At 30.2% G+C, this 15439-nt stretch overlaps 1 pseudogene; it reads right to left on the reverse strand.

The window, feature by feature from the left end:
• Positions 1 to 673: 673 nt before the first annotated feature.
• On the reverse strand, positions 674 to 13508 carry LOC142619860 (uncharacterized; annotated as a pseudogene).
• Positions 13509 to 15439: the final 1931 nt, after the last annotated feature.

A 15439-nucleotide genomic window follows, 5' to 3' on the forward strand; every position in this document is an offset into this window, starting at 1 on the left:
TTAGTTTTGTCTTTACTTGAACCTATGGGTGTAGGAGTATTTTGGAATTAAAAAAAAAAATCTGATCCAAATAGGAAAAGACCCTTAAATAGTAACTAGCCTCATCACATGCACTTCACATGGGCAATGAGGCTTTTTTTTTAGTGGTAATAGCCAAAAAAAAATCTATGTTTTTTTATTTTATATATATAATTTTTATTTTGAGAATCTAATTTATAAGTGAATAAAGAAATTTGAAAATAAACAGAGAAGTAACTCTATTTTTCAGGCAATTTTTTAGTGGGAGAAGTTCCTTAAATAGTAGTATAGATAATAATAATAATAATAATAACTAGTCGCTAACCTGTGCGATGCACTAGAAAGCTATTGTGTATTAAGATATAAACTATTCTTTTTCTCTTCCTCTTTGATTGTACATTAGAATTCCAGTCTTATAGTTTCCTATCTTTGATATTAAACATTAATTTACGTAACGAAAAATAGTAATCAAACTTAAGTTTAAAATAAAATGAAGAAGTAAATCTTTAACATCCTCAATTATCCATAAAATGTATGAAACACAAATTTAAAGAACTACTTAATCAATATTTCAAATAAATTGAAAAAAAAAAATTAAAAGTGTTTTTTGTATCTTCTTCCTTTGTTGCTTTGTAATAGTCACTAAATATGTTCTTTTGTTTTCCTTGAGTACCGAAGTTGGTGAGTTGCACATTGCTTTAAACCTTAACTTTTAGAAACTTTGTAGAATCACCACCTTGTTCACTTGATAAGTTGCTACTACATTCATTTGAAGTATCATTGACGTAAGCCTGACAATAAAATAGGTTGATAAATTTATTACAACATAAACAAATTACTAAATATCCAATTTGTAATTTTGCTATATTAAAAAATACGTACTTCTGACATTTTATCAAGCTAAATTACTTTGTCAATATTTTCAAAAGATTCAAAACTTTCTTGATAGCGTAGAATTCCCATCCATACTTAAGATTATAGTCATTTAGTTGTATTTGGAAAACAAATTCTATTCCATTCAGATTTTCTATTTGCACTGGAAGGACGACTTCTTCAGGCACCTAACAAAAGTAATATTTTTAAAATTTTACACTCAAGTAAAACTTGGACAAAGATGTTCTACTGAAAAAAAAATTTGTTCATAGCAATAAACAGGAGTTCTTCTTATCCATGTTTCCTATGAATGTCTCATAATGAGGTATAAACGAACTTTTTTGTTGATTGGAAGTAAACTTAATGATGAATGCTGACTATTTTGAAGGATAAAATGTTATACATAATGGTCGGAAGCAAAACTGATTTAGTGATTGTGAAAATTTCGCAGATATTTGACAAATTCACCAATAAATTATAAATCATTCCTTGGAAGTTGACTGTATCAACAACATGTGTGCTCAATCCATTGCTGCAACAATATTTAAAGAGAAGGACAATAATATTTGATTGAAAAATTCCATCTTTTTTCAATAGTTTTGACAATCATAGACCCAATAGTGAAACCCTTTTTGGACAACCTTCAAGAAGGTTTCGTGATGGCCAAATATCATATATTTTATACATAAGTAGGCTAGAAAAATTAAAAAATAAAAAATAATTAGAGGAAAGTAGCAAACCTTGGTGGTGGCATTGATAAAAGGCAAAGATTGAGAGGGCGGACTATAGCACGCAATTGAGAAAGAATGAGCAACGATCAATTTGACAATCTGCATGAATTTCAAGCAATATATTTATTCAGTAATCTAGCCATAGGAATCCAATTTTTTCAGCCAACATTCAAGAAACATTAATAGAAGAAACCATTATGTTCAAAACTCTAATCATTAAAAAATCAAACCTACTTATCAATATCCCTTGAACTTTTAAATTGATAACCTTAGAGACCATTATGATTCAATTAATCTCCTTTCTACTATATAAACGTATCTCACCATCAATACCAATCTCAATTTCTAACATAGGAATCATTAAAAATTCAAACCCATAGCTCAATTTCCACTAAAAATATTCAAATTGATTAAAGCTTTTCTTTCATGAGACAACTAATGATAACCAAAACAACAATAAATGAAATTTTCCGGTAGTTAGAAGCACCAATAACAAACAGGCAAAAAAATTTCAAAGTTTCAATTTCATACTTTTATTCAAAAGAATTATAAGAATTGCTGCAGCAACATAATTGCTTTGACTCTAATTATCTCTCTGCAATAGATTCTTCCACAATCTGAGAAGCTTTAATCTATATTTTATGCAAAAAAGTGACTTTCTACACAAACCGCTGGGGACTAGCAGTTTTAGTTGACTACCAGTGCCATGTCAAACTAAAGTAAAATGGTCAATAATTGCAAAAATTTTGGTTCTAGAAAGCAATAAATTTTCTACAATTTTATTTTGATAAGTGAGGTGAACATGTGGAGCTAAAGTCAAAATGAAAATCTGTCTAGTTGTTTAGTCTCTAATAACTCAAGATCTTTGAAAGAATTTATTCTTATTTTTTGGAGGAGGAGGGGTGCATTCTACATGGTATTCATGTTAAACAAAACATCAATCTATAAGAAAAATAATTTTAAGAATTGTTTACAGGAAAATAAAATTTATGCAAACAGCCTAAACATTTAGAAAATATAAAGATCAAACGTTATAGCCCAACTTACTTATCACCAATAAATTTTGCTTGAGTGAAGTAGCCAAGAGAGAGCACCTTCATAGACCCTGTTGCCTAGCGAAATGCATAAGCCTGTGGCTGTCTAGAGTATTTCCCCTGTGTGCATTTAAGACAATGTTAGTGGAATCTCTAATAGATTAAGGTTGCTTCATAGCTTCCTCACCTATTTAAAGTTATCCATATATTTAAAATTGTTTTTATGCTTACGTGAGTCCTGAAAGGTTATATGCCAATCCATGGCCCCTAAAAACCTGAAAAATTTGCAAAGCAGTCATAATTATTTATTGCATACAATGACCAGCCAAATCAAACTTAATGCAAACAAATCAATGATATGTATATAAGTGATTCAAAGAATTTTGGAAAACCTCTGACATCTGAGCTTCTATCCTCTTAGTTTGAGATCCAAACTTGTTCCTGTAATACTCTTTCTTATTACTGCCTTCTTTTGGGGCAAAGGGATTAAGTTGAAATAGATGCCATCTAATCTGCAAATGTAGTTGATAAAAGATAAGAGTGGGAACACAAACATGCGTGCGCGCGCGCGCGCGCGCGCACACACACACAGAGCAAACCTCAAAGTCATAGTAATCCTTAGATGCAGCTATAGCTTTGTCAAGATTTTTTTTGTCCACAAGGCACCATGGGCACATAGTGTCTGAACTGATATCTATTTTTATAAGCTTTTTCTGAGTGTTGCTTCCAACTGACTCGAACGTAGACATGATGCCTTTGTATCTGCAAGTTTTTTGAAATATATTGATTCAGTTTTGAATGCAGTGAAGTACAGTGGTTTTTCTTCCTCAACATCTAAATAAAAGCTTAATTAAAATTTTGAGAATATAATCCAACATGCAAAACCCAAAAATATCCCTAAAAAATCACAAACTTGATCATCCATAAAAAATAAAAACAAATCTGGGTATCCATAAACTTGGTCATCAAAAACACGAAATTTAAACTCTAATAAACCATTAATCTATCCAAACCTACTGTATCTGAAATTTCAACTAAAAATTTTCTCAAATTTGAATCACATACACAGACCAAAATTCAACAAAATCAATCAGAAAAATCAATTGGTACATACAATTCAAAAGAAACCAATACTGAAAAAACCCATTCTCGCCTTCTTTTCATTTGTAATTAAAACCAATAACCCAAATGCCTAAATTAAAGACCGTCAACCCAATAACCCATATACCTAAATCAAAGACACTCAACCCAAAATAACAAAACTTGAATCATATTTAACACCAATTTTTCTTGTCTAAAAATACCTGCAATGTAGTAGTTCCAACGGTATATGGGTGAAAGCTAGGCTAAAGGTGGGGTGATGGTTTGACATGGTGGTAGCCCTCAGATCTCTTTCTCTCTCTGCCATTGACGGAAAAACAACTGAACGGTTTTTTGTTTTAAGAAAGAAAGAGAGAACGACTGAACTTGTCAAAGGAGAAGGAAAAGCATAATCGAAAAGGAATAGAGAGCATCTGAAATTTGAATGCGTGAGGTTTGAAAGAGAGGAGTCAAGTTAAGCTAGGTTTTGTTTTGTTTTTTGTTTTTTTTTTTTTTTTTTAAAGATACGTATCCGTTTTTTTTTAGTGAAAAGTATTTTTAATTTTAATCTTTATTCTTTTAATATTGTGTTGAGTTTGAAATAAGTTTTAGGAAAAAAAATTGGAGTAGTAAGCAAAAATGCATAATTTTTTTAAAAAAATATTGAAAAAAATAACACAAAGTTTTTATTGGCCGAAAATGTGCATATTAAATGAAAATGTGTCTATTAATCGAAAAGGTATCTATTGAATAAAAAAGTATCTATTGAATTAAAAATTGTCTATTGAATGAAAATGTATCTATAAACCTAAAAGGTGCCTATTAAAAATGAAAAGTCACAACTGTTCAATTGTTTATAAGCATTTATAAATATTATTAATTTGATTTTATAAGAAAGTGTTTACATTCATAAATAGGATTACAATCGTATTAGTGGCTATAAAAAAAAATAATAGTAATAAACTGTGAAAGAAAAGAAGAAAAAAATTCTAATTTTTGCTCCATCCTCGTTGGAAAACCTCTCTTACTTACTTTGGAGTTTACGGTGGAAAAGTCTTCTTCATCCTCAATAAATTACATCACCACTTTGCAGATGAATCTCCAACAAATTTGCACCTTGGCAAATAGGCAACATGCTGGCGCCAACCACATGGTCCACATCACATTCTCATAGATGAGTTTTTGACTCTCTTTCTCTATCCTCTCTCAATTCTTTGGTCTGGTTTGCTATTATATTTTTTTCCTACTTTACTCTTCATCCCACCGTTCCAATATGCAAGATTTGAAGTCCACTATCCAAGTCCCGAGGCAAGATTTTTTTTTTTTTAACAGTTTTGAGATTACAATTTGCTTCAGTCACCAACTAAAGAGGATCTGATCCCATCCTTGAAAGTGAAACTATCACCACCTATCTACTTTCCCTAACCCCAAAATAGAACAAAGGGTAAAAGACTACGTTCCCATTTGGCCGTTTCTCATAAGCCCCACGCTCGCCAGTTTGTTAAAAGTGTGTTTCTGGGTTGTAGAGGTTGGATGTGGGTGTGGTTTGTGACAAATGGGTGGTCTGAGGAAGGAGATCGATTCTGAGGAAGATGTCTGTTGGTGGGTATGATGGGTTTTCAGATGCGATGCTTTTTTGTTGGCTTGCCTGTTGGGGGTTATGCCCTAAAATCCAATTTATTGGCATGTTATAAATAATTAAATTGTTTAATTATATGAGACTATCTATATATGAACTAATGGGACATTATCTTAGTCCATGAGATGCATTGTATGTGATTTAGTCACAACAGATGTACATCACAAGTTCCTTGTAAACTCAAAATGTAGTTCGTAGTTGGTAATGAAATTGAACGTTTCATTTGCGAATACTATAACATATCAACTAAGATGATTTGTCTTGATCATAGAAATGGAGATTTCTAGTTGGTATGTTGATATATTTTAAGATTTAAGACATATTGAATAGGACCGCTGTGAGATTTATTATTCTCCTAACGACTTTCAAATGAATAATAAATCTCACAACTTCTTTTTACATCAACTCTAAATCCTAAGAGAATAATGGATCTGATCATGAGATGTAGGTTACTTTGATATATCAGAAGTGAAATCTATTAGTCACGGTCAAAACCTTAGTATGTTGGGCAGCCGCATTTAGTGTTGATGGAACATATATTCTCAAGATGGAATTCATAGTCTCTTAACGAAGATACAAAATATTCCCTTGAGATAAGTTTAATGGGTTTGATTATTCAGAGAGTTGGGTCCAACCACTTTAGTAAGAAGTTAACCAAAGTATATATTTATGGAATTGAATTTCATAAATATATAATGAATAACATAAAGGATTAAACCGGGTACCCAAGGATTAAGATGTAGTAATCTTCGAAGTGGTAGTCTATATTCATGACTTTGTATTACTACGAATATTTTAATGAAGGGGTTGCATGTATAATAAAGTCTTGAGATATAATCATTAATAAGACCTAGAGTGCAATTATATTCATATAGTGGTATTGAGTATAATTAATGGAAACTTGAAACTTGTCAAGAGTTGACACAAAAGCCCAAGGCCTATTGGAGTTAGTATCTTATTGGTCCATTTTGGTTCCACTCCAAGTCACACATAAGAGCCCAATTGGAAAGGCCCAAAAGGCTAGCCCAATCAGATAATCAGTTATATATATAAGGAGAGAAACATATAGGATTTGATAAGTTTTTTTCATGAGAGTTTTCATTAAGATCAGACTAAGAATGAAATGGTTGTGTTTGAGTGTTGGACACTCTCTTATTCTCTCCTTGGAAACTGATTGAGAAACCACACATCTTGGGCATTAAGTAGAATTGGAGTGAAGATTAAAAGTCTTCCCAAGTACTTCTGATCTTCAGTTTTGAATTTCACCGCACCAAGATACACTTTCTTGTTCTCTAATTTTGAAACTTACATAGTACATGTTATCAATTGCGAATGAAGTAGATCCGTTAATTTTTCCGCTGCGCATGTTTTGTATGCGATACAAACACGTGATTTACCAACATTGCCATGGGTCTGCTCGAGGAAGAGCTAGTAAAGGAGGAGCTGGTAGATGGAAGGCAGGGAAGAGAAGGCACCAAATCGTGTAAGGTAAACGCAGAGTCTTCGTGAAAGAGAAAGGCAGAATAGGGTTTTAGAAAAGTTCAATTACGTTTTCTTTTACTTTTTTTTTTCTTTTTCTTTTTAGTATTGTGCTAACGTGAAAAATTGTGGGAGGTTCAAAAGCGTCAGTTATATATATATATATATATATATATATATATATATATATATATATATATATATATATATATATACTAGTCGCTAACTCGTGTACACACTATGCACAGGAACTTACCTATTTGTGAGATTGACTAAAAATAATTTTATAAAATTTTAAATTGATTAAGAAACTGCACCATTAGATGATTTGCTCTTGTATGACTTCAATTTGTGTTACAATTTGATGAAGAAGCCATTGCTTGAACGTGCAATTGCTTACAAAAAATTTGTTAGACAGTTTTAGATACTGCAAAAAAAATAACTTAAATTGAGTTTAAATTGAACTTGTTTGAAAGACAAAGTTTCACTCTTTGTTAAGTTTAGATTAAACAAAAATATTTTTTTTTTAAATGATAATGATAAGTTTGAGTTTAAGATTAACTTGTTAGAGAGATAGAATTTTACTCCTTGTTAAGTTTGGACTAAACAAAAATAATTTTATTTAAAAAATTGATAATGATAAGTTTGAGTTTAAGATGGACTTGTTAGAAAGATAGGTTTCAAGGTCCGTTCAGTTAAAGGAGTGGAAAAGTGGGAGGATGAAAAATTGTGGGAGGATAAAAAATATTTAGTTTTCTATCTTGTGTGTTCGGTTGAAGGGATGGAAAAGTGGGAGCGTGGAAAACTGTTTTATTTGGTTGTAGAAAAAAATGGAAGGATGGAAAATTTAATTTAGATAAATTGACTATTATACACTTGTTACATAATATGTAAGAAATAGATTTATTTGTACTCACTACATAATATAAAATTTATCACATCATATATATAAGTTTATATTTTTATTTTTATTATCATAATATAAAAATTAGATTAGGTCACGTTAAAAAAAAAAAGAACGTTCAAGTAACATTAAAAAAAAAAAAAAAGAACATTCAAGTAATGTTGAAAAAAAAAAAAAAGAACGTTGAAGATCAGGTCATGTTGGAAGGAAAAAAAAAAAAAAAAAGAGAGAGAGAGAGAGAAGAGAACGTTGAAAATAAATAGGTGGGAAAAGAGTATTTTTGTAAAAGTTCTACCATAACACTTTTTTCTTCAGATTTTCCTTCTGATTTGGAAGGAAAAAAAATGTGAGCCCAGAGAGAAAACTTTCTCTCCGGTTTTCTCTCCTTCTTATTTTCCTTTCCCAAATAAACAGTGGAAAACAGTATTTTCCACCCTATTTTCCTTCCTCTATTTTCCACCAAAACGGACGGAACCTTAATCCTTGTTAACTTTAGATTAAACATAAATAATTTTATTTAAATATTGTGCTGACGTGAAAAATTGTGAGAGCCTTAGAGGCTTTGGTACAGTTTTACTCCTTGTTAAATTTAGATTAAACAAAAATAATTTTGTTTTTAAAAAAAAATGATAATGAAGAGTTTGAGTTTAAGGAGGACTTGTTAGAGAGATAGAATTTTACTCCTTGTTAAGTTTGGACTAAACAAAAATAATTTTATTTTGAAATGATAATTTTATTTAAATATTGTGTTGACGTGGAAAAAAAAATAATTTTATTTAAAAAATTGATAATGATAAGTTTGAGTTTAAGATGGACTTGTTAGAGAGATAGAGTTTTACTCCTTGTTAAGTTTGGACTAAACAAAAATTATTTTATTTGAATAAAATGATAATTTTATTTAAATATTGTGTTGACGTACAACATTGTGAAAGTTTTAGAGGCTTCGGTTATATATATATATAAATTAGTTAGCGACATCATAGTTAGAAATAAGTCAAATAACCACTGGACATCATTGAAACCATAACAATTCTAAACCAATCAATTAAATAGCTATACAAATTCATTAAGGAAAAAAACCATATACAAATTGTGAGCAGAAAAAGAAAAGATGAATCAAAGAGCACTAACAAAGCATTAACTAAGAAACTTCGCAAATTTCATCTCTAACTCTTTGTTTAATAATTAACAGCGGCTAAATTTTAGAAAACTAAAAATCAGAACCTAGAGTAGAATCACTCACTCACCAAAATCAAAAATTCATTACTCAATCTGTGTGGAGTGTGATCAGTGTACTAATTTTACACGGGTACATGATTCAAGGATACAATTTCTCTGTTTATACAGAAATGCATAATGTGCTATTTGAATTTGATTACTTATTTACTTGTAAGCTCTAGATTTTGTTAAGATAAATGCCTTTGATAATTGATCTACAGCTCACGTTGCCTCTACAGATCATGTTGCAAATCAAAATTCCAATTCAAATGCATCTACAACTTTCAGATAAACTTGAGTGGATTTGGTTCCAACTATTGTATTTTATTTAAATTCAAATGTCTCATCATTATGTTTTATCCTTAGCTTCTATCTAATAATCTAATAGTTTTCTTTTGTTTGTTTATATATAATTTGTATACAACTCATGGGTTGGTAATTTAGCCAACACCAATTATTTGGATTTTGATTCAACCAACTATTCTTTGAAAGTAAACAGGAGTACAAATCATCTCCGCCACTACCAGCCCAAATTTGGTTGGTTTATTTTATTAATATTCTCTTAGATGTTGAGTCACTCCACCATAATTTTGTGGTGCCTTGCTTGACTACATATGACCCCATATTCACGTGTTCACAATTCTCTTCAATATACATTCTAAAACACTAACAACAGTAGCACTACCTATAAATCCCAAATTTCCAATAAATAACTTCCTAAAAGGCCAAAAAATAAAAAATAAAAACACTTAACAACAGTAGCACTACCAATATCAATTATATGCCAACAACACCAGAAAAAGAATTGACAGAAATTGGATACAAAGCATCTCACCTGTGTAAACTGGGGCTAGAGTTTGAAGCATTGGTAACTGCTACTTGTTGTGACAATGGAGATCTTGTGATGGCTTTGATGGGTAATGGCAGCTATGGCTCCGTTATGGGTGTTTGTCCTCTCTCTGTGCCTTTGAGTAGACTTTTACGTTTGAAATGTATTTTCAGAAACTATCAGGGACATAGAGAGAAGAAGAGCTTAGAGAGGTAGAGAGAATGGTTAGTTTTAGAGAGTCTGTCACGTTAGTTTTAGAGAGATAGGGTTTTGTTTTGAGTGAAATAGAGTTTTTAATTTTTATTTTTTAAATATTGCACTGACGTGGAAAATTGTAAGAGCTTTAAAGGTTTCGGTTTTATAATAACTAGTCACTAACCCGTGCAATACACAGGATAGTTAAATAAAATTGAGTTAAAAATGAAGGAAAATAAATAATTTAGTTCAAAATACATGTTTAACTAAAAAATTGGTAAAAAATACAATTAGTTTTTACTTTCTTTGAAATTGAACCTAAAAATAGAATCGTACATATGTGAGGACAATGAAAATGATACCAATGACATTAAATTCACAACTACATTAAATTTAAAGATCAAAGACATTTGTTTCACAGCATTATATTAAATGATTAAAGCCTTTAAAATGAGTGAGGAAGACACAAACTTTTGCAGACCAAGAATAGAGAGTAATTTGGTAGAATTGTAAAGTAATGCTTTCTTTCATATGCAAAAATATCATCCAAAGTATAAAGTGTCAAAAATATAATCCAAAGTATAAAGTGTCTAATGGAACCATAGAACATGAAAATATATGCTCACTAAGATACAAATAGCTTAATTAAATTTATGACTAATCAACAACAGCATGGTGTGGAAATTGTTTACCAAAAAAAAGAGGAGTATCTAACGATCAAACATATTTATCTAACGATTCTAACCATAAAGCAACTACAACATGAGAATTTGGTTCAAAGTATTAAAACAATAACTAAATTTACAAAATGCCCTTTATATATATTTGTAGTGATGGTGTTCCTTCAAGAAAAGATGAACAAATGAAAATCAACAAACTTACTATTATGTATTGAACACTATTTTACAACTAAAATCTCATACTACTTTTAATATGATTCTTCCTAGTTTTTTTTTTCCTTGAATGCTTAAGCTCTCCAAGTGCCATCAGTAGTTGGAAGAATTGTAGCTTGAGCTTCATAGCTATGGTGATATAAAAGCTTTTGCCAAATCAAACAAATGTTAGACAAAAAATACCTTATTTGCATCCCTCTTCCTTAAAAAGAAAAGAAAAAAAAAAAAAAAAAAAACAGCATGAATAACATTTTGTACTGTGGGTTTCAATTACAAAATATCATCAAGATTTACAAAATCTCACACATTATTTCAGCTTACTTAAGCATAACTTTTAATTTCTCACAAACCAAAAACACAATAAGTAAATAAAGTAAGATCTGTATTTTCTTTTTTACACGACATTCAAAGCAACCTTAAAAATGGTTTGCAGACAACTATTTGAAAAAAATCCCCTAAAACTCCTTTCACATACTCTTAGAGATTAAAATTACATAGCAAAGGATCTCATCAATTGTTATGCTATTTCCAAGTAAAGCGGTATAGATTCACAACAATGGAATTTCCCACCAAAGCAATTCATTTTTATTTCTAATTGAAGAGACAAAAACGCAAACCATAATTAGAAATGAATGTGCTAAAAAAAAAAAAAAAAGCAACTGGTGACAAAACATGACACTATGGTTGTGGATTTAAAATACAGCATGTGACCACAAAGTGCATTGAGCACCAGGAATATTGGACTGTAATGATATAATTGAAGAAGCTGATCACCAAATATGTTACTGCATATTAAATTAACAACATAGTAAAGAATACAGTGTGTTTGGGGGCAGATTTAACTATATATTTGAACCTAAAATTTAAATCTTTATCAAATTTAAATAAGTCTATAATCATTTCTATTAAAGATGAAGAATAATTGATTGATAGCAGCTATCATAGGCGGTCTGCCAGCTGAGGAAATTGCTGCAGAAGCCAAGAAGTCTAAGTTTTTTTTTTTTTTTTTTTAATATAAAGACTCTAGAACTGTTCAAAAGTTCATTGTATAAAGTTAAAAGTTATATATTCTATACAATTAAGAGTTATATATTTTACTGATAGATTGAGAAATAAAACTAAAGTCAAGAAAATGAATAAACTTGAGATCTACATTACTTTAAAGAAAAAAAAAAGCAAGGTTGTGGCTTAATTTATTTGATACACTCATCATTTGTTGATCATAAAGGCAAAAAAATATTAAATTCCCATATCATTTGCATCTATTTTTTTTTTTTTTAAAAATAGCTTCGGCAATGCAATCAACTGTTGCTTTTGTTCATTTTTATTTCTTATTGAATTTGAGCTCTGCCCCGAATTCTCTCCTACATGCTCTATATGCCTTTTTTTCTTTTTCTTTTTCTTTTTCTTTTTCTCTTTGCTTTTGCTTTTGCTTCTTTATATTTTAAAGTTTTTAAAACAAATATTCAAGTTATTTGGTTCACACATTATTTCTGCTTACTTATGCATAACTTTTAATTTCTCACAAACCAAAAAACACAATAAGTAGACCGATCTATATTTTCTTCTTTACACAACATTCAAAGCAACCTTAAAAATGGTTTGCAGACAACTATTTGGAATTTCCCAGCAAAGCAATTCATTTTTATTTCTAATTGAAGAAACAAAAACACAAAGCATAATAAGAAATGAATGTGCTAAAAAAATAACTGGTGAAAAAACATGACACTATGGTTTTAGTTTTAAAATACAGCATGTGACAGTATTGGCGGTTTTTTTGTAGCGTCTATCAGAATTGAACCAAAGGACAGAGCTCCAATTAAAAACCACAGGAATCAAAACAATCATCCACACCACAGCAAAGCAATTCATTGTTATTTCTAATTGAACAAACAATTATAATGCCTGCACCTCTGCTAAGCCTGTCCTACCTGGATTCCAAAACATAAGTTCCAAAACAACAGGGCTTTGAACATTTACATTCCAACTTATTTCCAATCGGTCAATGGGCATGGTTGCCTAAGCCAGAAGGAAAATTTCACCAAAACTAATTGGTTATTAATCCCACCTAAAGCTTATTTCATAAATTAAAACCTCCCTTAAGCATAAAAATAAGACACAGAAAAGAAAAACAGTAGGAAGGAAAGTATAAAAATAAAAGAACCTAGGAAAGTACTATGGCTTTGTAAAAGACTCTCTGTTTCTTAATTAATCAATTATATCATTGTCAAAGACCCAAACTCTCAGACCAATAATAAAGATTCAATTTTGAATGTGTGTTTGTCTTCCTTATAATCTCAGAAACTGAGTTATGTGTTCAAAACCGAGCAGCAAGCCATTACTACCAATCCATATAACAAAATGTAATAAGGGAAACAAAAATCATCAAGCAAAAGAATGGAGAGATACCTCAACCGAAGCAGCCACGTTCTGTGAGGAGAGGAAGATAGGAAGGAAGGAACTTAAATAGGCGAGGAAGGAAGGAACTCAGATACACTGTGAGAAAGAGAAAGGCTCTTCTTTGATCCAGAGAGTTTGCGGTTTTTGTGAGTGGTGGTGGTGGTGCCTGCTACGTTGTGGTGGTTGTGGGTGAAATGGCAAAGGAGAAGGGGATTAGGAGAAATAGGGTCTGAGGAAGGAGAAATAGGGTTTGTGGGTATGGTGGGTATTGATTGAGTGGGTTTTGCGTTTATGGGTTTTAGAAAAGTTTTATGTTACGTGATTTTTTTTTTTTTAATATTATGCTGACGTGGAAAATTGTGGGTGCTTCAGATTTTTGATTTTATATATATATATATATATATATATATATATTAGTCGCTAACCCGTGTTATGCACGGGAACCTACCTATTCGTGAGGTAGACTAAAATTAATTGTATAAAATCTAAATTGATTAAAAAACTATACCATTGCATGATTTGCTCTTTTATACCTACAATTTGTGTTACAATTTGATGAAGAAACCATTACTTGAACTTCTGAAAGATAAAATAAAAATATTAAAAAATCAAATGATCCACAGCTTAAAAATTATTGAAAAAAAAAAACCAAACAATAGAGAAATATAAGAGAAAGATGAGTTACATTCAAAATAATAATCCATGGCTATAACTATTAAAAGAAATCAAAAGAATAATAGTTCAGATGTTAAAACTTTTGAAAGGCCAAAAAATATTAAAAAATCATAAGATTTACTTCCGATAAATTTTTGAAAAAAAAAAATGTATATGATCACACAATAGAGAAATATAAATGAAATTGATTACCTTCAAAGAATAATACATAGTATAGTCATTGAAATCTGCTAAACATATCCAAATATTGCAAAAACTAACACAAATTCAGATGTTAAAATTTTCAAATGTCAAAAAAGATATATAATTAAAGAATAAGTTATTGAAACAATTCAAAAAATATATAACTATTCAAAAGAGAAATATAAGAAAAAGAAAAAAGTATACAAACCCATAAAGCAATAAGTTTTAAATTTTAATGGGTATTCCAGAAGTCACGACTTTAATTTGTAGCAAATCATGGTTTGATACACTTTCACAACTTCACATTGAGAAAGCTCCCTAATAAGTACAATTTTTCCAAGCTATGCAGCCTAATGATGAATGAAATTGCAGAACCTTATGGTTCATAACAGCTTAATCGGTGGTAAACCATGTACGTGGTTGCCCTGAATTTTTTGTATCCCTTGATGACCTTGTCCACCGCATCAAGGAAATCTTTCTCCATCACAGATTTCCTTTGTGCTCGGATGGGGCTTGAAAAAAGGGGGCAATCGAAATCCACAACATATCAATTTGGCTTTTAAAAAAAAATATCACTACTTTTATAGTGTTCATGATTAACCTTGCAATTTTAGAGATAAATTATCAATAATTGAGTTTGAGTTTAAGTTTAAGTTGGACTTGTTAAAGAGATATAATTTCACATCTTGTTAATTTGGAGTAAAAAAGAAATAACTATACTTTATTTTATCAATATTCCAATCTTGTACTATACTTTATTTTGGAAGATTATAAATATCAAAGTTGGTTCAGCAACGTATTCTTTGCATAGAAGGAATTGGAGTTGAAAACAAATTGACTAAGTCAAAGCCGATTAAATTGGTATTGAAATGCCTAGCTAAAAACTTCAACTATTTGAAGTGGTTAAACGTATCCTTTGTTTAAGAGTTTTATACGGTTTGCTTTTCTTTTCTTTTTTAATTATAAAATATTGGATTTACTTTTGGGGATGGAAGGGAGGTTTTTTAATTAGTTTTTTTTTATAAATATTGTTTTGACGTGAAAAATTGTGGGAGTTTCAAAGGTTTCAATTTTTTATATAATAATAATAATAATAATAATTAGGATTGCTATAATCAGGCCAGTATAATACAAAAGGAAAAATATTTAGCATATTTCTTCGATCTTTTAATCCATTTAGCCATGGTTGACTGGCACGATGGCTAAGACAATATGTAAATGAACATTGTTTATCCTTTTTTTTCTTTTTTTTTTGCACCAAAAAATATCTTGGGGTTAAAGAAGAAGA

The sequence above is a fragment of the Castanea sativa genome, chromosome 12 (genome assembly GCF_040712315.1).
Source record: "Castanea sativa cultivar Marrone di Chiusa Pesio chromosome 12, ASM4071231v1".
NCBI classification, from domain to species: Eukaryota; Viridiplantae; Streptophyta; class Magnoliopsida; order Fagales; family Fagaceae; genus Castanea; species Castanea sativa.